Source organism: Artibeus jamaicensis, unplaced genomic scaffold (assembly GCF_021234435.1).
Source record: "Artibeus jamaicensis isolate MK-2021 breed Jamaican fruit bat unplaced genomic scaffold, CSHL_Jam_final contig_387, whole genome shotgun sequence".
NCBI lineage: Eukaryota > Metazoa > Chordata > Mammalia > Chiroptera > Phyllostomidae > Artibeus > Artibeus jamaicensis.
The window spans coordinates 4,004,372-4,028,291 of NW_026521812.1; the positions used below are offsets into that span (position 1 = coordinate 4,004,372).

The 23,920-nt window shown below is 39.9% G+C and overlaps 1 pseudogene; it reads left to right on the plus strand.

The window, feature by feature from the left end:
- The first annotated feature begins 821 nt into the window (after positions 1–821).
- LOC119039930 (ATP synthase F(0) complex subunit B1, mitochondrial-like) lies at positions 822–12,004 on the plus strand (annotated as a pseudogene).
- Positions 12,005–23,920: the final 11,916 nt, after the last annotated feature.

Sequence of the window (23,920 nt, forward strand, 5' to 3'; positions counted from 1 at the left end):
GAGCTTGGAACCACACTGAAACTCAGTGATACTAACAAGTATTGATTATTATTACTGTGACCTATGTTATCATGTGATGAATTTATGGATGAGGTGCAGGTGGGGGAAGCAGTTCGTGACATTTGAAAGCTACAGATTTCAGGAAAGAACTGTTAAGGCTAAGTAGGCTGATGGTATTTATTTATTTATTTAGTTAGTTAGTTTTTCAATTCAGGTGTCTCCATTCCCCCCCTCCCAACCCTCTTCCCTGCCCCACTGACTGACAGTATTTAAAAAGATAATTTGTGCCCTTGCACGGAGAGGACAAGAGAATAGGTACTGGAGTTGTATTGCCCAAATATGAATCATGGCTTCACCATGCACAGGCCGTGTGACCTTGGCTAAACTCCTTACTGTCTGAGCTTCAGTTTTGTTTACAAAATGAGGTTAGTAAGGGTTGTGATGAGAACTACACAAAGTTCCTGTAAAGTGCTTATCAAAGCGCCTGGCACAAACTGAGCACTCAGTAAGGGCTAGCTACTGGTAACGGTATTAGTTTTTACTGAGTTCTTACACTCTTGAGCCAGAAACATCAGCCTGTGATTTTTAACATTCTATCCAGTCGGTGCCATTCCCGGCTGCCAGTCAAGGACAGCCTACTTATACTGGAATTGAGTTTTGACCAGTTTTTCAGAATGCGTACATATGCAATAACAAACATGACATTCCTCTGAAATTGACCTCGATCATTCATTACTGCCTAGGAATCAAGAAGCAAAGTTCTTCAGCTTTGTGTAATGTCAAGCTCAGTGCGTGTCTTAGTTTTTAAAAATACGACAACTATGCAGACGGAGAGAGCAGATGGATTGGATCGGTGAGTGTTTATCATTTTTTAATATTTTGAAACCAGATGTGCTACATACACATTGCTGGTTGCCTTCTAAGGACGCTTCACTGGTGGGTTACTAATCTTTAATAAGAAATAACAACATTTCCATCCAGCTTAAATCAACTATTTTTAATATACAATTGGACAACCATTGCCACAGTCCTTTAGAAAATAGAAAACAGATGCTTAATAGAAGGGATACTATCGGCCAAGAAATTCCTGATGATCTTTTTATAGAATGTAAACTTACATATTTTATGGGTCTTTTAATGAACTGCTATAGAACAACTTCAGCAGTCAAAACATTTCATGAAAATACACGTGAACAATTTGTCACTTGTTACCATATTCACAGAAGACCTTCAGCTGCACTCCTGGGAAAATGGGCATATTAGTGGCTCTTACCATGTTATTAACAACATCTGTTATTTACTGTAGACCTGATGGATACATTAGGGAAAGGAAGAGTTAGGATAAACAAACTGAGATGCCTCGATTTCTTTAGGTGTTTTTGCTAGACCTGGCAAAGATCCCTTGCTAGGTACTTCTGTGCTAATTGTGCACACAAACGAATAGCACGGTGAAGTAGGTCCAGAGATTGGGTTCCGTTTCAGGAATGCAGTCAGTAGGGGAATGTTCAGGAGGAACTTGGACCCTCGAGGGCCGGACTGTGGGCTGGAAGAATCTAAAGGAAGCTTATTGTTTGCCTGTTGGGAAAACAATTTAACCAAACTTTCACTGGCTCAGTTTGACTGTGAAATTGATGAAAAGAAGTAGCAAACAGTAGCCACCAAATTCCATTCTTGAAATTGCCTCTGTCGGATGTCCCTCATACCTCCACAAGTTGGGACATAGGACCAAGAATTGAGAGAGAGGGAATTTACCTCACCTATATTTCTACCCCATCACCTATATGAATCTCATATTTTCCCATCTTTTGTGATTTTTTTAATGCTGGTTTAGAGTATGAGGAAATAGGGTAAAAAAATAGGAGACAGAAAATTTAAGGAACACTGTAAGTACTTTGCACTTGGCATCATCCCAAAATAGGGTAGTTTTTTAAAGAAAACAAAAAAATCATGTCACATTTTACACACTCCATTTTACCACCATCCATGGGAACAGATGAAAAGGCTGGTTGTCCGTGGTACCAAAGTCATCAGAGTTTAGAAGGTACAGATACACAGTTTCCTCCCTGGAATTGCATGAAGTTTTAAAAGCAAAATCTTGGTCTTAGGGAGGTAAAAAAAATGGAAGCACTGTCATGCCAAGAACTGGCCACCTACAGAGAAGTTTAGACAAATATACAGGCTCTGGCACAAATAACGCTCTCCTTTTCGTTACAAAATCTTTTATTACAAAATCATAAGCATGTAATTCTGTAGCATGACAATATCATACTCAAACACACTATACGACATTTTAGGTGAAATGTTAAAATTAAAATAATAAATTATTGTACCCATATTATTACCCCACAAGCCGCACTCAAACAGGCCTTACTTCTGCCGAACCCTGTGTACTGCCTGACCCTTATAAGAAGTGAGTGAAAAACTCTATCTTAAGAAAATTCAGCATAAGATATAACATTTGTAGCATAATGACAATGTTACTGCTAAGTAGCATCTAAGAACGAGCCGCTGCAGGGGAAAGAGAGGCAGGGCCCTTTCCACTGCAATCTAATAGAACTTAAAACATGAGCCTAGAAGCAAAAGGAAAACGTCTCATCAATTAACTCTGCAGTCCCGAGCTGGGTTTGATCAGATTGCTGGATGTCCAGAGCATCACAAGCAAAACAGAGCTGGTAAAAGGGAAACTCCTTGAGACTGTGCTGAGAAAGGGGTTTCTGGAAGCATCTGTAACAATCTTACTAGGACTGCTGGTTGTACTGAACATCACAGGTGGGAGTCCACAGGAGGAAGAGGGGGCCTACGCTGGGAAAGGGAGCCTCTGTAACAATTTCACTAAGATGAAGAGCTTTTACTAACTGAGAAAGAAAGCTTTTGTGGCTGTACTTATTCCCAAATGGGGGCAGGAAGGGGAACCTAGAAGCCAGTGAGGCATACAACCCCTGAGCCCCAACAGTCAGTGTGCTTAGATGAGCTAAGAACCCAGTGCGGCCTCTGCTCAAGTGCATAGAACAAACTTACTGTTGGACTTACTAATGACTTTCTTTCTTCCACTTGCGGGGCCTGTAGACTTGCTGGGTGCCTGCCAGCAGCTTTGTGCTTGTGCGTTTCATAAATAAACTTCTTCTCTCATTTCTGCTATACACGTGTTTGTCTCTCACTTGCATTTGTGTCTTGTGAATGAGAAACACTGAGGCAGGGGAAAGGGCCTCTTGACCCAGGACTCTTCCTCCCCATCATAACATCACCGTGAAAAACACCTAGGATGCCCCATAAGCCTGAGCAGGCAGCAGGAATTGGTTAACCTGTACCTACGTAGCACAGTTCAAGTGAAGCGATATCAACTAGTTCATTCACTCCGCAGATATTTTTGAGCGTCCTGCATATGAAAACCTTAGTGCTGCCAAATGTTCGAGATGCACAGATACAGTGTACAAGCTCTTAAGGAACTTTTGGTCTTCTAGAGGTGATAAAATAAGTTTAAAGATGGCAGAGCCTGCTATTTACCATTAGCATCTCTTTTCAGCATCCAACTAAATGATTACACACCTCTTGCGGTTAGGTGTTACATATAATTTTTAGGTCTTGGTTAATGAAATGTGAGCAGAGTGCTGTTGGAGATTTCTGGGAAGCCCACACAATGGAGAGGTGGGCCCTTTGCTCCTTCTCTTCTGCTTTCCTCCTTCCTGTTTCCCGGAACACAGGTGGTTTGAGCTATCTCAAACAATCAGATGAACTTCAGGATGGAGATGTTAGACCGGGCAAATCAAAAGATAGAACAAGACTGAGTCCTGTCAAGCAAGGAGTCTACATGTCATACCTAAACAGCACACTTCCCACTGCTTTTACATTAGAGAAGGATCAAATCTGTCTTATTCAGGTCAAGCCTAGTGTTAAATGATGCATTAAATGACTATAATTAATGCTGGGAGGTGATAAATAATATTATATATAATATATACACACATATATATGCATGTATATCATATATACATACACACACAAATGCAACGCCATGAAAACAGAGGAGGGGAAATGGTGGTGATCAGAGAGGATTTGCTGATGAGGTGGTGGATCAGTCAGCTGGGGCTGCCATAACAAAAAAGCAGAGACTGTTGGGTTAAATAACAGCAATTTATTTCCTCACAGTTCTAGAAGCTAGAATTCGGAGATCAAGATAGAAGCTCTCTCTCGCAGAGGACTGCTTCCTTGCTGTATCCTCACATGGCCCTCCCTCTGTGTGTGTGCTAAGAGATCAAGTGTCTCTGCCTCTTCTTTTCATAAGACCAGCAGTCCTGCAGGATTAGGGCCCAGCCTCATGTCTTCATTTAACCTTAATCACTTCTGTAAGGCCCTCTTTCCAGATAGAGTCACTTTATGGATCAGGCCTTTGAAATATCAATTTTGAGGGGACACCATTCAGTCCATACAGGGGTGGGGCCATTCCTTTATAAAACCCTCTGGGAACTAGATTTGTAGTTTGGGTAGAAATTACATATACAGAACCTGCCAGTGTTGGAAACGAGGAACCCAATAATTATAGATAGGAAAGCCCAGGGACATCCATACAGGGAATTGAACTCTCAGAACCATAAAAAGGAAGACAGAATTGGAAAGCTAGTTGGGAGATTGAGTGCCCTGCTCAAGTTTGGACTTCATTGTTCAGATAATGAGGAGGCACTGAAGGTTTATGAGCTGAGGAATGACCCAGTCAGAGCTGAACTCCAGAAAGATAATTGGTGGGGTGAGTGTAAGAGAGACTGGAGTGAGTGAAAACTGGGGACAGAGAGAACCGTAAAAAAGATGATTGCAATAGCTTAGGGAAAAGATAATGACCTGAAAGTCATATCATTCAAATTAAGCACAATCATTTTTTTTGCTTTTAAAGTGCAATTTGTAATATTTCCCTTATCTCTATTTTTCCATTTGAATTTTGGCATGCTCTTCCTGCAGCTTTTATTTTGGTGTTTTGTGTTCTAAAGACATAATCCCACTATTGAGAAAGTTTTACAGGCAAATACATGGAAATCACACCCATTGATTAAGGAATTTTTGGAAATTTCAAAGAGAGAAAAAAATGCCTATCAGAGATCCAGAATATTCACTATGCAATTGCCTTTGCCTACCCATATGAAAGCATATAGTTTTGGTTTTTGAAAAACTTAAAAATGTAACTGTCTATGAAAAATGCTAAGCTGGGCATTTGAATTTTATTGCGATGTCTTGTCTTTAGCAAGAGAAATTGACTACTAAAGGAACAACCATCATGTTATCCATACTATTCAAAGTAAATATTAATGTTTATTGTGTAAATAGGAATTAAAAACAGAACAAAAATTCCCAGTAAAACCTCTCGTGTCGAATAAACAGCATATTTTGGTTTTGTTTTAGCTACTGTGTTGTTTAGTTTTTCATGTTTTTTCCGAAACAACCTCATTTTTTCTCATGCTCCAGCTCAGCCCACAGCCCTATTCATGATAACCAGAAGTGCGGTCCATTTGTCATTGGCACAGCTGATGTTTAGCGGAAATAATTTATTGTTTCCAAAGAGTTGTTTCTTTCCCAGACTAGAGAGGTTCAGTGGTTTTATAGCACATCCTTGTAGTTTCTCCCTGATGCCGGAATCACAACCTACTCCTGTAGTTTGCAGAGCAAACACACATACAGAGGTCTGTCCAGAAGGTATCTGCCATGTAATATGAAAAATAGAGGCATTTATTGAAGAAGATACAAGATACAAAAACCACAGTATTTGGGACAGTGATACCTGAGTCTCCTTCAAAGTAGTCACCTTAGGATCTCACACAGATATCCAAACAGTCATCAGCTGCCCCATCATATTTTCCTGAATCTCACCAACAGCCTGAAATCTCTTCTCTTTCAAAGGTGATTTTAGTTTTGGGCAAAAAAAGAAGTCACAAGACATCAAATCTGGGCTGTAGGGAGGCTGAGTTACCTGGGTGATTTGATGTTTTGCCAAAAAACTCTACACCTCTGCATGAGATGTGATGCATGAGCATGTGTATTGTCATGATGAAGCTGCCAATCACCAGTTGCCCACTATAGTCTGCATAGACTACAAACAGAACTGCTGGGGGGGGGGGGAGGTCCCAGCTCCCACAATATTCTAATTGGAATGAAATGGAAATTAGAGATTTTGTAATTTTTTCCCTGGTATTAGATCATGGAAACGAGACAGAAGGACCATCTTAGTGACTAGTATGAAAGATAATTCACCCTCTACTCTCCTTCTCAACTCTTTCTTTCCTTAAAATGTTACCATCCTACAATTTTCCTTCATTCCTTAGACCACCAACTCCCCCAGATATATCTGAATCCTAGGGTCAAAGAGCAGAGAGAGAGAAGCTGGCATTGCAACAATAAAGCCTCAGCAATTTTTGTAGAAGGCTTCACTTCCTTGCTATTTGTAGCATTATATGTAGCAGTTGGCTTTGCAGCCCATGGGAAAGTGGAGCACAGGTCAAGGTAATGGGAGATATCACCACTGGAAGGAACTAGACACAAGTTGATAAATGGAATGGTCACATTGCTATAAATAATGAACTAGATTAACCTATATCTAGGAGGAGTAGAAGTTGGCAACATGCAAAACTTCATATATTTGAAACCTTCCTTTAAACACTTACATATTAGGATAAATGACTCCAAAAACTGATCTTTTTTCACAGCTGCCCCTAAAAGTAGTTGGCTTCCCTTAGAAGAACTCTGGTTTCCTTCTATCTCTGCTTCAGTCAGAGGCTTCTGCATGCAAAACATGACCAGGCAGCTCTTCAGTTGCACTTTCCAACACCCCCTGAAGCATGCCCAGGCAGGTTTCGACGACACAGGTGCCCATTCGGGCTTCAACCACATAGGTACCGGTGTTGCAGCTTGGGGGGGGGTAGTGTCGTGACAGTCTCACACTCCCAGGGGAAACTCCGTGGATTTGTTACACATTGTCCTTTCAGATATTACTGGATCCAAGTAGTTATTTTTTGTTTCTTCTAGTGGTTCTGTTCATTTTTGGTACCAGAGTTATGCTGACATCATAAGCTGAGTTAAAAAGGGTTTCTTCCTACTCTATGGTCTTAAAAAGTTTTGTGTAACATTGGCATTATTCTTCCGTGCTTCATAGCAGTAACCAAAGAATCCACCTGATTGCAGAGTTGTTTTTTTTCAGAAAGGTTTGCAGATGTGTAGAAAAAGGATGACTATTCAAGAAGGGGAACTGCCATAATTGTTACAGAAGAAAAAACACTTGATCTCTCTCTCTCACACACACATTCACGCACAAAAAATCGAAAGTTTATTAAAGGTCTAATGTAATAAGAAAACACAATTTTTTGAGGAAAACACATAAGAGATACATAAAATGTGTTCACAATTTTAGGATATAAATGTTTTTCTACACAGAACACAAGCACAAATTATAACTAAAAAGATAAAATTAATTGTATCAAAATTTATATGTTCTGTGTTATATAAGACTATAATTAGAGAAAAGCACAAAGCACAAAAAGGTAAAGATATTTCTAAAGCATATGTGTAACAAGGATTTGTATTTAGAACACACAAATAACTCTTAAAAATCAACCAATGCAAGACAAACAATTAGTAGACACATAAACATGAATATGAACAGGTAAATAAAAAGAAGAGGGCTTATTAAATGACTGGTGAACAAATAAAAATATTTGCTGGAAATAGAGATATGCAAAGGAAAATAAAAAAGATACACAACTGCATAGTCATAAGGATCAGAAAAAACTTGGATACTTGATAATGGAGAAAACAAAGTGAAATAATCATTGCTAAGAGAGTTACTTAAAATAGAGTCAGGAAATTGCTAAGGAAGTGGGGCCTATGCACATCTCGTTTCTCAGCTTTCAGAGCTGATACTAGGTTGCCAACCTCTTGCAAAACTCAGCTCAAGGCTGAGCCATTAACATCTTGGAACTGTTATATGGACAAATGTGGACTTTACTTTCTTCCTTGCAATTTTTACCTCTGTCATTTGCATATTTGGAACTAATCAACCCTTGTAAACTAGACATTAATCTTTTATTTGTATACAAGAATTACATTTTGTGGGGTTTACCTTTATAAATCCTGCTCTTATTTGTTCTCTCCCAGAGCTCAGTCTTTTGTTTTTTCAATGTTCACTTATTGATATGAGAAAAAGAGAAAGATTGACTTCTCGTTCCACTTATTTATGTATTCATTGGTTAATTCTTTGATGTGCCCTGACCAGGGATTGAACCTGCAACCATGGTGCATTGGAGGATGCTCCAACAAACTGAGCTATGCAGCCTGGGGCCTGGTGCTCAAACTGGAGTTGCTCCCTCAATCTGTGTCTACCAGGTTACGACCTTTTTGCTCTATGGAGTGCCTGTTGTTCTTTATTGCAGCCTGAATTTATTCTTTGGTTAACAGACTGATTGTTATGGAATATATAGAGTGACATTAAAGCTATATGCTTCCTGTTGAAGTGCAACTTGTTAAAACAATTTTGGATAGATTTGGTAAAATATATGTACCTTCAGACTCAGAAATTCCATGTGTACTATATTGCTAGAGAAACTTTGAGTTATGTACATAAAGAAAATATATAAAATTGTTCAAAACAGCAATGTTTATGCTAAAAGAACACAGGAAATACCTTAATGTTGGGCAGCATAAAGGTTGTGATAATATATCCATTTAATGGCTTACTATATAGCAGTGAAAATAAATCAATGAATAAACATTATAAATATAATGTTGAGTGAAACTATGAGTTGCAAAGGAATCCATGCAGAAGGACACTACTACTATGTGTAAAAGCCTGCAAAAAACCATATTCTCTCTCTCAGGGAATGTGAGAGAGAGAGATGCATATATTTTATTAGTACAAGGTTAAAGAAATGGTTGGAAATGAACTTCAAATGAGGCTTGCAATTATTTTTGAGAAAAAGGGAAATTCGACCAAGCACAAATATATAGGAAGCTTCAAATTTAATGCCAAATTTTTATTCTTATACTGGGTGGTGGCTTCATATTTTTATATCTGTATGCCTGAAATATACACACTATGTTTCAGGGAAAAGGAAAATAAAGTGGCAGGCAACTCTAGATATAATCCAATCTTCATTATAAAAATTATCAAAGAAGGAGTGGGAGGAAATCTCCATAATATAATAAAAAGAATACAACAACCCCCCCAAAAGAGTGTTCCCTTAAAATTCACATCAGGATAAGGTTGCCCACTTCTATTCAACGGTATGTTGTGGGTGTCGCTGTTCCAACAAGCCAAGATCAAGACACAAAACTGCAACTGGAAAGAGGGAATCCGATTGCCTCCTGCGGTTCCCAGTTCTCCTTTCCCCTTCTGATGCACGTCTCAGCCCGCTCACTGCACCGGGTTAGCGATGCCTGGGGGGGCCTCTCCCTGGAGCCCCGATGCCCAGTGAGACATAGGATCACAGCCCCGCACTTACGGGGGTAATTTTGCAGCCTCAAGTTGTTATTGCTGTTCTCATAGGGAAAAAGAAGTCATAAAACAAATAAATACAACATTAAAAAAATTTTTAGCATCCCTTAAACTGAAATTCCCAACTCCCTTTCTCAAACGCTGAAGACAGGGCCTGCCCAGCACCAATTCGTCCTCCTCCCTGCACATTTCTACTGCCAGACGCTCCTTCTTCTCTGGAGAGTAAGTATCACCGTGGCTTTCCCTGGGCGTCTAGATTCAGACGGTGCCCCACGTGTCGCTCCGCGTGATGTGTGCGGATGGCCCTGGGCCCCATTTCCCACTGCGTAAGTTCTCAGGCTGTCAGGGCCGGCCTTATCAGTTATCCCCAAATCTGTTTTAAACACAATAAACCAACTGTGTCTTCACATTCCTTTGGGAAAGTCGATCTTTCTTACTCATAAAGAGAATGAGCAGAAGGAAGATTTTTCCAAGTTAAAAATCTTATTAAACCAATCCTTTTAGTATAAACAAAGAAAAAATAATAATTCAAGAAACCATTCCTCACAGTAATAAAATCTTACATTTACACAGCATTTCACAGGTTTTAAATGATCTTACATTGATTAGCTTGGTATTTTCACACTCATTGGACCCCAGGATATTAATAATATTAAGTAGAGTCATAATAGAATATGAGATATAAAAGTGTGCTTAGACTGGATTAAGTAGCAAAAAGTAATCTCATAGATGAAGAAATAATTTCCAAAAATAATCAAAATTCAATTTTTAAAAAATATATACAGAATTCTCATGAAACATTGTCTCAAAATACTTTTGGAAGGAACCGTGTGAGACAGGCACGGTAATTTCTATGCTGCCATTTATGGAAAATGTTATTTTCCCACTATTAATGCTTTAAAATTATTACAGTGGTAAAAAAAAATGGAGCACACAATATAAAATGTTGATTTCACTCACTTCTTTCGTTCTGTGTTCCCTGCCTGACTTTATCCAGACGTCCTTGTTTTTATGTGCATAGTGTATGATCAGTTTTTATCATTTTCTTCAGCAAATGTTGTGTCAGGAGCATTTCCTGCTCTATTCGTACTTCTCATTTTAATGGTTATATATTTTTACAGGATATCAATAAACTAAAATTTAATTTTTATCTTTAGATGATCATGAGAGACTATCAGAGAATATCCAGGTGCATATAGCTGTTTCCTTTCCATTCAAAATAGCACCAGATCAGCTCTCGTCCAGGTCACCGGGACGCCAAGAACGCGGAGCGTACCCTCACTGACTGGGCGGTCTCGAGTGGTACTTTCTGCTGTGGCCACAGCAGCCCCCTCTCTGAAGAACGCAGCCCTCCTTGTCCAGGGGCCTTGCAGGCAGCAAGGTCTTCCACACTGGACAGCCATGTCCTGCCCCTGTACCACCTCCTCCAGAACGTGGAGGAAACGTTCATCGTGGGCTGATCCCTGAGGAATTCTTCCAGTTCCTTTATCCTAGAACCTGTGTAACAGTGCTCAGGACTGGGCTTATCCTGCATTTCCTAGCCAAAGGAATGTGCGTGGTTACTCCAGAGACCGTTTCTGCCATGTCAACCATAGGGCCGCTTGTCTCTATGGTTAAAAAATGGTGCCTCTAATGGGGGAATTTGTTGATAAACTCAATGAGCAAAAAATCACACAATTAGAAGAAGCAAAACAGGTTTCCATCAAAAACATCCAGGATGCAATGATCTGGAGAAGTCCAGCAGGCACTGATTCAAAAGCACCATTACCCTTTTGATGTTCATAGGAATAACATTGCTATGGCCTTAGAGGTTATCCACTGGGAATGGCTGCATTGAGTATACTAGGAAGTGAAAAATCACCTCGGCTATCATATCTCAGTGCAGAATGTGATGCGTCGAAAGGAGCAAGAGCACATGATGAATTGGGTGGAGAAGCACGTGGTGCAGGACATCTTTGCACAGCAGGAAAAGGAGACAGTTGCCAAGTGCGTTGCAGATCTAAGGCTGCTTGCTCTAGGCCCAAGCACAGCTGGTTACATAAATGAATCGATCTAGACAGAGGCAGCCAGAAATATTTGACTGAATGCAAAGGAGTCCATGAAAAAAGCTTTCTGTATAACCTTCTACTGGAGTTTATCCCACCTAGAAATAAAAAGCATGAGTTTCATCCAATGACAGAATTAAAGCAATCTGTTGGCCAGGGAGATGTTTCTTGTCCTTCTTGCTCTGCATTTTGAATTGTTTCGATGATCACTTTTGAACATGCAGTGTGCTTTCAATAATATTTGGTACCTAGAGACTACCGAGTTATCATTTCAATTTGTAATTAATTCTATCACCTTACATTAAAGTGACAGTTGAACAAGGTTTGTCAAATTGCATAATCTTCTGAAATAATATCTCAAGATTTGTCATATGGGTAAAAATTAAAGATGTCATTGAACTGAACAGCAGCAATAAAAGGAACAGTGCTAGATCACAAGCAACTAGAGGACAGGGCCAGTCACTGTAATTCCAGCCACCTGTCCGTCAGTGTATTGGAGCACTCAGCAAGTACTTTTTGATTATTTGAATGAATAGAATCTTGCCTTTTAAAAGGTACTTTCTGCATTTTAGATGGCTTTTCAAAATGACTGCTAGAATGGATAGATATTAAAACTAGGAATGTGTGACTATACTAGGAAAGTTTCATCACATCCTCATTAAAATGATATTTTGTTGATTAAAAAATATATTGTTTTTATTTTTTCATGTATAATATATTGTACAGTGCATCTCTTTGGTAATAAAATTGAATACCTTTTTATGTTTGTGTTTTAATTATATTTCTTCTTTTTCTAATTGGTGGTCCAGATTTGGAAAATGAGGTTCAGGGAAGTTGGATAAGTAAGGATTATGCCCTGGAGCAGAGATAAGGTCAGTGTCAAATATCTAACCTATTGATACATTAAAATATGGTCTCTACCAAGACACCCCAAATGCAGTTATTTTTTGAAACAGCTATTTTGATTTTTTCATCTTGTAGAATATTACACATTCATGTAAGACTCTCCAGGTATAATATTTGTGCCTTGGCATCTGTAGAAATAATGAATGTATTGTTCTCAAATCCCAGATTGTTACAGATTTAATTTAGCTGAACCTCCAATAATTTTGCTAATATTAGTACTAATTAGTAATCACTGACTATTTGAATTCAGTAAATTATTTTCTGAGTTTTTAAATGTTTTAAAATTACCTAAAATTTGAGGGGGGTTGAGAGCACTTTATTTGTAGGTTAAAATTCTTCCACTACTTGTTTATTTTACATCAATTGTATTTGCACATCTTGTTACCCATCATTATATGACAAGCTACAGAATAATTTCTGAATGTGGCATGTAGCTTCACAGAAATATTATAAAACTTGAAGGTCTGGGAAAGAAGATAACTGTCCTGGTTTATTTTCTATATCCTTCTGTGAGGAGGTTACAAGGGACCCACAGTTGAGAAAAAAGTAAAAAAGAAGAAAATAATACTTTGCTATCCCAATCAGTTTTATTGATCATTGTTATTAGGAGAAAATTATATTTTAACAAATTAGACAATTGCTTTTTAAATTTTTTATTTAGTTATTTTTAGAAAGAGGGGAACCATCAATGTATGGTTGCCTCTCATGCGCCCCCTGCTGGGGAACTGGCCCACAACCCAGGCATGTGCACTGACTGGGAATCCAACCAGCGGCCCTTGGCTTCCCAGGCCATCACTCAATTCACTGAGCTACATCAGCCAGGGCTAGATGATTGCTCTTAATGCTTAATATTTGGTACTTTGGACAAAGTTTTGTTTATGTGAAGCATAAATAAATCAGATGTGCTGGAGTAAGGGTGACAGGGCCAGGTTTGGCTGGAGGGAGAGATGATTGGGCACTGGATGGGGCTACCTAAAGCACCTTATTCAGGACAGCTGGGGACCCGCATTCCACGTGTGACACGCCACACAGGCGCAGCTACAGGGAGCTCAGCTTTTAGTCACCAAAGCTCTCACCTCCACTTTCCACTGAAACTGCTGAGAATCAGTAGTCAGAGAACGATGAAATAACATCTGTAACTTTAGTCTTTGAGAGAATGGTCATCATTCTTTGCAGAGCTTGTAACTTGTACAAATCTACATATGCACCTGTACATATATACATATCTATACACATGCATACTTGATTTTATATCACAACATACATGTTTCTTGTAATTCCGGAAAACTATTGCTCCTCCTAGATCTTTGTAACATTATCATACTTGTCTAGAAGGTAGCTGCAGAAAAGAAGCTTATTTCCAGAAGGAAATTCACCACATTTCAAAGCAAAGTGCAGATTTCTAAAGCTTTAAACGCTCTTTTCAGGATCTTGCTCTTTGTACCGGCCCTCTTTTACACTTGGAATAATCCTCAGTATATACCCAGACTGCAAGAATTCTGTGAAAAATAAAGTATTCAGATTGAAGGATAATAAACCATGCCACAGTTTCTCTGCAACGCATGCTACTTCTAACTTTATTTTGTAAAATAGTTCTTGGATGATTTCACCCAGTCCATTGAGATTTGATAAAATCGGAGATGGAATTTGAGAGGGACTCCAAACAGTTAAAACAGACCGCCCTCTGGTGTTTTCTTGTAGTATTGCCACTAAAAAGACAAACTAGTATCGAAGGGAAAAAGGCAAGTAAAGGGTGTATAGAGTTTTCTCCTTAAACTAAATACATTTTAACAATAATTGAGGTACTTCTAAGGAAGTATTTCACGAGCTATTCTTGTGAACTCCCTGAAGGAACCTCTTCATTCTTATCTCACTCCTTAGGTTTTGTTGGCTTTATGTGACTTGTTTTTGCTCAGCCTGTAGCCTGGAAAGTCAAAACTTTGACTTACCTTTTGGCCTTTGAGAAGCAGCTACCCTAATCAGTTAGTTAGTGAACAAATACATACCTAGCCCCAAGTATCAAGTACTGTGTTAATTGCTAAAATAAAATAAAATAAAATAAAATAAAATAAAATAAAATAAAGGGGATAATTTTTATCTTCTTACTTGCTCTCAAATCTTTTCTGACTATCCAGGTTTTGGTGATTGTCTATTGAAACCCATTTTTTACAAACAGTGCCAATTTGCAGGTGAGCAGAGCAGCTTCCTCCTGCTCTTTGAAAATTACAGCCATTCTTAAATTCTGTCCAGCCCCCCCAACCCCTCAGGTTTCTGGGAATCTTGAAAGGTGCCACAAACGTGCATGAGAATTATTCTGTTATAGCTTAGCCAGCCTTTCTCAGCAGAATTGGATCCCGGAAGGATGAGGCGTTCACTTACATGGGGGTCAAAAGCTGGACGAGGAGGTTGGAAAAGCCTGGACTGTTGAGCTGTTGGATGGGGAAACGCTAGTGTGGGAAGTAGGGGGCGCAGAAGTGCGAAGGCACTGGACACTCGCAATGGGGGTGAGAACACGCACAGCACAGGGAGAGCTGCACAGGAAAAAGTGAGCTCTGTGCACATTGCAGTTCCGTCTGGAGGTCAATCTAGATGGTGAAGGTGTGGCCACTACCCCAAGGAGGCGCTCCCCCTGCCCCTTCCAAAGGGAGAGGAGGCCAGGGTGGCTTGATCGGCAGCCCCTAAGGCTGGGGCTTGGCCTTAGGGTGTGGTTGAAACCTGTGACTCTACAGGTGATTCTCAGAACTCGAATGCTAGGGAGGATTAGTAGAAATTCGAATAGACAGAAACAAAAGGGGGTGGAGATCTGAAACAAAGCAGGTCAGATGCTGAGAGAGAAGCTCAGAAGTGCCTGACAAAGCAGAGAAAAATCTGCAGGCCCAGGGTTCCACGTGCCTCCTGTTTCGTGTTGTGTTGTTTTGTATTCTTGGGAATCCTTACGGCTTGTGCGGCAGTAGAAAGAACTGACAGGTGACAGAGAAAAATCACGTCCCCAGTGCAAGCTGGTTTAAGCCAGAGGCTCTTCGGGACTCTGGGTTGGATGATGAAGTCAAGTCTTTTGAAACTTAGTTTTCTTTTTTCCCACCTCCACATCCTCTTTCTCTTCGTATCTCAGAGGTCCATAAGCAGTACCGGAACAATTCCGGAATCAAACATTTAAGATGAGGGGGGCCATGATGCGTTCTCATTGTGTTCTCTGGAACTGTATCTTTTGCTCTGCAGTAGCATTTAGCTGTTGTTTTCCCATTTGTGTTAGATGGAGCCCCTTACAAGGAAAGGCTGTGCTTATTCATTTTTGTATTCTTAGCACCTTTTTTTAAAAAGGACACAGATATTTTGCTGAGCAGGTGAATTAATGAATGATGGCGGTATCGCTAATGAAAGGAATGCAGATAAACTGAGACCCAGTCAGCCATCTACGTTTGAGTAACGATGTGCCAAGTCTGTAAGTTTGTGTTCGCTATGGGCTGTCAGGAGCTTGAACAAATAAAAACTTAGAAAAACCAAGTAAGTGCAATAAAATGCTGCATATTGTTCAGTTAGCAGATAAAATGGAATTCCAAAGGGGCCCTGGCATCTCACAGAATTTAAATTAGACTATGAATCCATTTTCTCCAGAAAACTCAAGGGTAAACCTTTTTAGAGGAGGATCTAGGTTTAGCAGGAGGTCAGCAGTGAGAATGATGACCGGTTTCTGATGGCTGGTTACCTTGGTTATTAATAAGGTGAGTGAACTAGAGAATAATAGATCCCACTGGATGTCATCGTAGGAGACTAGTATTTCTTTATTAAAAAATCATAATTGCTCTGTAACTTGTCATCCTCAGGACATCTTTCTGATTGGGCGCAGTAACAACTGTAACCTAGTAAAAGTCATATTTAAAAACTGTGGTTATATTCTTTTTTCCAGGAGAAGTTTTTAAGCATGTTTTCACTGCTTGTCTGAGAGGTGGTCTCTGGTCTTGGTAAACCTGTTGATTCTATGGCTCTGGCTATTTGAAAAGAAGCAAGGCCAGTTTTTTAAATGTGCAATGTTTTACTTCCAAAAATTACAAACCACTTGCTTATTGGTGTTTTCTTATAATTCCAAGTTGGTTTCTTTCTTGAAAAAATTTGTAATTGTGGGTTTCTGAGGCTAATGTTTTACATGAGGAATAAAAGATTCTCATTCAGCTCTTCCACAGTGACGGGTTTTATCATCTCTAATCTTCTTTGAGAACTACACAAGAAACTACCTAAGACTGCCTCTTTTATTGCTATTTTGAAACGCTTGACCTTGTGCCTGGAAATTGACTGGACACAAACTGGAGGAATGCCGGACACACTCCTGGTAACCTGGTCACTTGGTCATAGGACCTTCACCTTGATATTACCCTAGGAGTCATACACAGATGAAAAAGGCATTGTAAAAACTGAGCTAAGCCCTTTTAAGAAATACTGAGGTGGCCATGAAGCCCACATGTTTTTTTCTGTAAAATAAAAGGCACATTTTTCATTTTTACCAATAACTTTATTGACTTGAATATTTTTAGTATGTCAGCTGTCTCTGGCGTGCTATAACTTTGACTGTTTTCAGTTAATGTCTGGATCGGATCACTACCAACTCCAACTGGTCTACCCATAGAGAGAAATCTCCAGCATGAAACTTCACAAACATCTTCTGTCATGTTTAATCAGTCACAGCACCTTCTCCATACACTGCACAAATCTTCTTTGGTGTGTATTTCAGTTGAATTTTTGTCTGTCTTGAAACAACAAAGCATAATATACTGAAAATGTTGCATATTTTCTTCCATCTTCATTATTAAAATGGCTACACAAAAATTCACCAGTTTGATAAGTTTTTTTCTTAATGCACGTTGATATGGCAGCTGTTACAATACAATCTAACAAAATTGTTTCAAATGAAGTTAAAGACAACTGAACGCTATCAAAGCCATCTTACAGAAAAAAGCAAACAAAATTTTTGGTTGACCCAATATAAAATAAAATGTTTCTCTCAAATTCTTTTTCTTAGAAATTAACGGCTCTATTTTTGAGTTTTCTGATTCAAGAGTTACCAAGACTTGAAAATAATGACTCACTTAGTACAATTTTAAATTTCGATGAACTACGACAAACAAAATCATAGGATGAGCAGCAAATGGAGCCCCCACACAATCATCAACTAGATTCTGCAACTGTCAATAGTTCCTATGGTTGCTTGACTGTTCTTTTTCCTTCCCTTTGTTTTCTTTGCAGAAACATTTTAAAGCAAATTTCACATTATGTTATTTCACCTCATATTTCTCAAAAAAACACCTTTTAAAGTATAACCACAATGCCATGATCACATCTAACAAAATCAGAAATGTTATTGAATTATATGATAGTTGATTTGCAATCTCTTTCCCAAAATACACCGAAATGTGCTTTTACTATTGTTTTTCTTGAGCCTGCAATATTCAGTGTCCAAAAATGTAGCTGTAATTCCCACAATAACCACTAAGAACATAATGACAAATCAACTACCTGAACTTGGTAACACTTTGAAACAGCATCATACGTTACTATTCTCCATATCCCCTACATATATTTGGAAAGTGCTAGTGTATATTCGTGAGAGATATTTCAGGCTGTGTGCTTCATGACCAAATGCCTTTGTGACAATTGTACTAATTTTGTAACCCCTCCTCTGGCTGTGTGTCCTTGATTCTAGTACAAAACTTCAACACATGTAAAATGTAATGTGATGGGAGAGAATTTTAGCTTTGTTTTAGAGACTACAAATGTATTTATAAGATTTTTTACAAGTTCATTTAAGGTATCAACTATCCTTTTTCTCTTTAAGTCTGAAGTTTTCAGCTATACATTGTTTTACCACAGGCGGTTTCAGCAACTTAACCTTCCTGGTTGGACATTCTGTAAGTTGGCCTTGCTGAATTCACAAGCCATCCTAAAACTTGGGGGTTTTAAATAGCAGCCATTTATTTATCACATGGTTCTGCAATTGGTCATTTGTACCGAGCTCAGGCGGGCGAGCTCTCTGGTCTGAGCCAGGTTTGGCTGCTGTGTCTGGGGCCTCTGTACATCAGCTCTCTTTTTCTACCAGGCTAGCTGGGGCTTATTCACTTAGAAGACATGTTTCAAGAGTATTAAGTTACTGGGTCCCAATGCTATTTTCCTGTTTTTGCTTGTGTTACACTTGTAATTATCCCATTGGTCAGTTGCAAGCCGCAGGCTGAGTCCAAACAAAAGGACTGGAGAAAAACTTGATTGGAGGAGCTTCAAAGTTACTATGGATATAGGGCAGGAAGATTTTGTGACCATTGTTTAAATCTACCACAGAGATGAACCTACCGTAGATTCGTAGATGGTCTAATGTGTGTAACATTTGTTCCTTTAGTATCCCCACTCAACAAGTGAGGAACTTATTTATAAAGAACCCCACCAAAGTTTCCAAGAAGTCAATGATGATAAATAATGACACTAACATTTGACTATTTCTATATGACGTCAGTGGTCTTACATTTAGACCATATTGCTTCCCAGGTGCTCTGGAGCAAACACAAGTTTGCTTTAGTTTACAAAAAATTCATAAGAAATAACAATATACAATAGAGGCAGAAGTTTGCTTCTCTTACTGAAGGTGTTTGTGACATTTTGCTTACTTAGTGGCCAGACTAGACCAAGAGCCAGGCCGCCGCCCCACACTGAGGTTTTCTGTTTTGGAGATCTTGATTTGAATAGCTGAACATTTGGGTCACTGGTTTTGTTTCTCTCCCAAGTTTTAAATTTTCGCTCTTGTGTTTTAATTCTCCAATGAAGAAATCATAGGACCCATGCTCAACCCCAATAAAAGTAAAACCCCAGACCCCTTCCCTTTCCCCCGGCCCATCCCCACAATCCACAGACAAAAACAGGCATAAATCAGTAACGTGTTGCCCTGGACGTCACAATAGCTAGGATGCCGCTAGGCAATCGAAATTCTCCAGCAAAGGGGGAGGTGGAGTTAGTGTTTAACGGGTTCGAGTTTCAGATTTACAGGATGAAAATCTTCTAGGGAGCCGTTGCACAACAATGTGAATTCACTTAACATTAGTGAAACGTGCACTTAAAAATGATTAAGATGGTAAATTTCATGCTATGCGTTTTTTTGACCACAATAAAAAAAAAAACCGTAGTTGAAGCACATTCCTCTTCTCATTAGTTTCCAGAGTTCAAAAGCTCAGCCTTGCTCAGTGAGTTATTTAATCAATGAAGTCTCCGGTTTTACTGAAAACATTGGTGATGACAAAAATGATAGCACTTCATACCACCAAAATTTCACACTTCTGGCCATCTGCTCTTCAGGGTAAGTGAATCTTGAAGACAAATTAACATGTGGCATATGAGAAGAAAGGCAGAAAAACTGGGACTCTGCCCAGACCTTCAAAGACTCACACTGTCCGTTCCATTTGAAAGCAGTGTTCTTACATATGGGCAGGTCCTTCACGTTTCAGGCCAAGCTATTTCTTTATATAAACAGTCTCCTGCAGTCCAATCCATCCCGCGTTCCTCGGTTACAATCATTCAGCTTCAAGCACAGCAACCTGCAGGCCTCTGCGACTACATCTGATCACACTCCTTTCAGATGTGGCTTTCACACCCAACTTATTCGTCCTTTGTGAGGGATAGCATAGGTTAGAAAAGGCAATGAAATGGAAACCTTCAAAGAGCCAAAGAAATTGAGTTCTTTTGTCAAGAAACCTTGAGGCCAGTTACCAAAGACACCCCGAACATTTTAAAATAGAACAACAGCTGCAGCAGTAGCAGCAGCAGGACCTGGAAACATGTTAAAAATGAACATTTTCCAGCCCTGCCCCTGGACCTGTGGAATCAGACGTGCTCGGACGGGGCCTGGTGATCTGTGTTTTCACTGCCCTCCTGGTGAGTCTGACGCCAGCTGAGACGTGGGAGCCACTGGCCGATCCTTGACCCCTGAGGACACAAAGGCCAAACAAAACCTGTTTCAAAGCGGATGTGGAAAGAGCGACAGCAGGTGGCAGTGTTCGACTGTTTTGTTTTTTCTATAAGCCTTCACTCCCAGCAGAACAGGTCGAGTGGCCACACTGAAAATTGATCACAGGTTGCTGGTCATACAGTAAAAAATACATTTCATTGCTATTTTTGTTTCCAAAAAGGAAGACCAAACTTTTTTTTTCTCTGAAAATATAGAATCAGAATATAGAAGAACATTTGGGACATTTAACTTGGAGGTTATTTTTTAAATTGCATTACATTGAAATAATAATAATGCCTAGACTGGAACCTCTTAAGTGCATTTGCAGAGAGTCAACAGTTTTCATTCCCCCTCCCCGCCCCCAGGCTATCCTATACTTTTTTCTTCTATTCTATGCAGCCTCAACTTTGACCTGTCCAATTTACATGTGTCCCTGGTGTGGACACTGAGCTTAAGAATAATTTACATTTTGAAAAGGGCCCATTGGGGTGCAAACCAGAGTTTGCATCCCAATCATGGCAAGTGGGATGGAGTTGGAAATGAACTATCACTGCCTTAAGGGATTTCATGACATTTTTATGATTTCACAGTAAGAGAGTCAGGCTTTCCAAAGCAAATGATTTCTTTTGCCCCACTGAATCCAACACCAGCTGCTTTCTGACCATCAAGGGCTGCAGAGATTCAGCCGCCAGTCACGATCCGCCTGGAGCCTTCTGGAAGCCTGCCCTCCTGACCCTTCCCGGATCACAGACTTCTGCCCTTGTCCAAAGGAGCAGCAGAGACCTTGCTGCTGCCCTCTGTGGCCTTGTCCCCTGCCCCACATTCTTTGAACAAAGTGGTTTTTTTCCCTTTTAGTATTATACCCTGAAGAGCTTTGCTTGATAAATAGCCCTTTGAACAACATGTATGGTAGCGTGCTGTGCCTTCTCAGTGACAATGGCTACTGCTGACGACAGCTAATAGGGTCAAGGTTCCTGCTGCCTATTATCAAAGCTGTGTTTTCTGATGTTTCATCTGTAACATCAATTTGTTCTGGTCAACCATCGGAAGCTATGGAGGCAGATGCCATGTACGTTCAATGTCAAGCTGCTGGGGGAGAGCTCTGCACCAGCGCCTCTTCAGATTACGATCCTATGTTGTCTCAAGATCACGTTTCCTATTCCCCAAGCCAAGAGTACATGGGGTCTGATCCACGGCCAAATGATGTGATTCTGGTACATGGATTGGGATTACTGGAGCTAAAGTGGCCTGGCCATGAGGCATACTGTAAGAACACATGTGCTTATTCGATTGCATCCCATGTCTGTGGGGCTGCCCTCCTGCAAAGACCGAGTGCTACTGAGTGCAAACCTCCGCTCGGTTCCCATGTAAGTCACAAGTTCTCTTTCACTCCAAAGGCAAAACCTGCCAGTGAGAGAGGCCCAGGTCTGGTCAAGACCTCCACGCTGTCAGTTCGTTCGGGGACAGAGGCTGCCTTCCAGCTGATGCAGCGCCCCAAATAATGCCAAGTGGCGCCTTGGGCCTTCTCACAGGTGCAAGCTATTTCTTCCTGAATGAATCACCGATTTGATTCTCAACTAAGTTCTTTGTGCCACTCACTGTTGCTGACTTCATAAACACTCGGAGGCTGCAAAGCTGTACACTTTGTTCCAAACATCTCAAAGGAGCTTTTAGCCTACGTATCTGCCTCCGTATATGGCAATAACCGAGCTCTGAACCTGTATAGAGCCCTGGCTTTAAAAGGAACATGGAGTCCGAGGCAATATCAATAGTCAAAGACCTAGACTAGCTCTTTTATGTGCCTGGTAAAAAAAATTAATGCAAATATATAGTCAACCACCTTTCAAATGGAGTTATGTGTACAAGACCACCAGGGGCAATCATGAGCCTTAGCAGCAGTTCAACATTCCAGATCGAAATCTAGTTGGTCCTAAGTGAAAACTCAAGGAGCCAGAAATGGTTCTCATGTGATTTTACCCTTCCAGTGGCAATCTCTCTTATATAAAGAGTGGGAGAGGGCCTCCTAGCTTGCTGAAGTTTGGGGTGCAGACTTCTATCCAAATCATCTGGAGATGACTTTATTAAATTGTCCTCTATTAAAAGTTTATTCCTGGCCCCTACCACAGATCTACTGAATCTGAATCACTAGACTTTGGGACCCCTGGAATCTGCATTTTATTATTTCTACTTTTAAAAAAGATTTTATTTATTTTCAGAGAATGGGGAAGGGAGGGAATAAGAGAGAAACATCGATTTGCAAGAGAAACATCAGTCATTTGCCTCCTGCATGCCAGGCACTTGGCTTCCAACCCAGGCAAGTGCCCTGACTGGGAATTGAACAAGTGACATTTTGGTTCACAGGATTATGCTCAACCCACTGAGCCACACTAGTTGGGGCCAGAATCTGTATCTTAAAGAGATCTGTGGGTACTTTTTTTGGGCACTAAATTGTTTCAATTGACTACCTAGGATTTTAAGAGACTTTCACTACTAACAACGATGAAGTTCTCTGAAGAGTTATGGTGGGGTTCTCACAGGGCTCCCATGCCTTCAATTAAACCTTCACACAGAATCACACAAATGCAGGTGGTTGGTCCTATTTTGTATATGTTGTCCACCAACATACAAATCTCTCAGAGGGCAATAATCAAGTCTTTTACTCCCTTTAAACTTTCAGCAGTGACAATGACAATGACAATGCTACTGTAAGCAAACAAGACATACAGTCTTGAAGAACTAGACATAAAATAAAGCATAAAGTAAAACAGGGCAGAAAAACTTACTTGAATTTACTGTGTTACTTTTGAAGGCATGGCCCACTTGTATTCTGTTGGGCTCCAGAATAAGCCTTCCCTGATGGTCCAAGTGTGCTGAAGCCCACAAGGACATGGCAAGGTTGATGAGAGGGCTTAACTGGCTGTCGGCAAACTTCTGTTAAGAGGACAGTGCGTACAGCCTGAGTTGAAACTTGGGCTGATCCCAAAAAGGTCCAAAGGCTGGAAGAGGTCCTGGCAGGTACTAGGTGTTCATTAAATGCTCGTTGTATGAAAATGAGAGTTGCGATTTCATTGCTTCTCCTTTTTCACTGATTCACAACCTTCTCCACATCACTATCCAGTTATTTATTCTTCCTGCCCTACATATTTGCCCTAGTAATAAGAGCCTAATAAACAATAGTCATACTTAATTTAAAAACATCCAGCTTTATTAAATAGTAGAAGTGGTCACAGTGAATTCTATGAAACATTACTTGCTACCATTTAGTAAACAACTTCAAGCATTAACTCTAAGCCAAAATCTCTATCTAAGATGATTAAGTCGTAATCATGAGAAAGTCAAAATGCCCAAACCTCTAGGAGGACTGTCTGATATCCTTTACAATTTCTTCTTCTTACTTATGGACACTGTCTCAAATCTGTTTGTTGAAAATAAAAAATTCACATGTGTTATAACATGCAATTCTAATGGCTCTCTCTATGAAGAATGCAAGCTCAGTGAAGACAAGTACTAAAAATATACTTAATA